The sequence below is a fragment of the Phycodurus eques genome, unplaced genomic scaffold (assembly GCF_024500275.1).
Source record: "Phycodurus eques isolate BA_2022a unplaced genomic scaffold, UOR_Pequ_1.1 contig_1266, whole genome shotgun sequence".
Taxonomy (NCBI): domain Eukaryota; kingdom Metazoa; phylum Chordata; class Actinopteri; order Syngnathiformes; family Syngnathidae; genus Phycodurus; species Phycodurus eques.
The window spans coordinates 1-1027 of record NW_026905262.1 but is presented as its reverse complement, the minus strand read 5'-3'; the positions used below and the strand labels follow the sequence as shown (position 1 = coordinate 1027).

The 1027-nt window shown below is 53.2% G+C and overlaps 1 pseudogene; it reads right to left on the bottom strand.

Annotated features, from left to right (window-relative positions):
- Positions 1-22: 22 nt before the first annotated feature.
- On the bottom strand, positions 23-178 carry LOC133399013 (U1 spliceosomal RNA; annotated as a pseudogene).
- Between the last annotated feature and the right edge of the window lie 849 nt (positions 179-1027).

The following is a 1027-nucleotide window of genomic DNA, read 5'->3' as shown; positions in this document are numbered from 1 at the left end:
CTCATTATTTTCAACCAATGATCAGGAGAGAGCGCCAACACAGTCCCCCGTGACCAAAAATTGTGCAGTTGAGATTCCCCACATTTGGGGAATTCAGCACAACCGGAGTGCAATGGCTGAACCTCACCCTGGATGAACCACCTTCTTGATCATGGTGTCTCCCCTACCAGATAAGTATGAGTTGGATTCGGCGCGAGCACGCAAGTCATTCACACGCACGCTATGTCAAGCGACGGTGTCATCTTGAGCATGTGAACAACCATACACATAAGGGGCAAGCCGGAACATACGCAAGATGAAATGCTACTGTGTGCTAATACATGAACAAATATGCTTCCTAGTTGAGAATTTTAGTTTAAATTGAGACAGTAGATGGATACCCATAATGAGACCTTGGCGTTCCGACCCCCGGCTACAGAAGCTGGCTCTAGGGTACGTGGAATGTCACCTCTCTGGCAGGGAAGAAGCCCGAGCTGGTGTGTGAGGTCGAGAAGTTCCGACGAGATATAGTCAGACTCTCCTCCACACGCAGCTTGGGCTCTGGTACCAGTCCTCTCAAGAGGGGTTGGACTCTCTTCCACTCTGGAGTTGCCCACGGTGAGAGGCGCAGAGCCGGGCGGCAATAAGTATACCCACACCTGCTCGGCAATAAATATACCCACACCTGCTCGGCGCCTGTACGTTGGGGTTCACCCCGGTGGACGAGAGGGTAGCCTGCCTTCGCCTTCGGGTGGGGTGACGGGTCCTGACTGTTGTTTGCGCTAATGCACAAAACAGGAGTTCAGAGTCCCCACCCTTTTTGGAGTCCTTGGAGGGGCTGCTGGAAAGCGCTCCCGCTGGAGACTCCATCGTTCTGCTGGGGGACTTCAATGCTCACGTGGGCAATGACAGTGAGACCTGGAAGGGCGTGATTGGGAGGAACGCCCCCCCCGATCAGAACCCGAGCAGCGTTCTGTTATTGGACTTCTGTGCTCATCACGGATTGTCCATAACGAACACAATGTTCAACCATAAGGGTGTCCACACA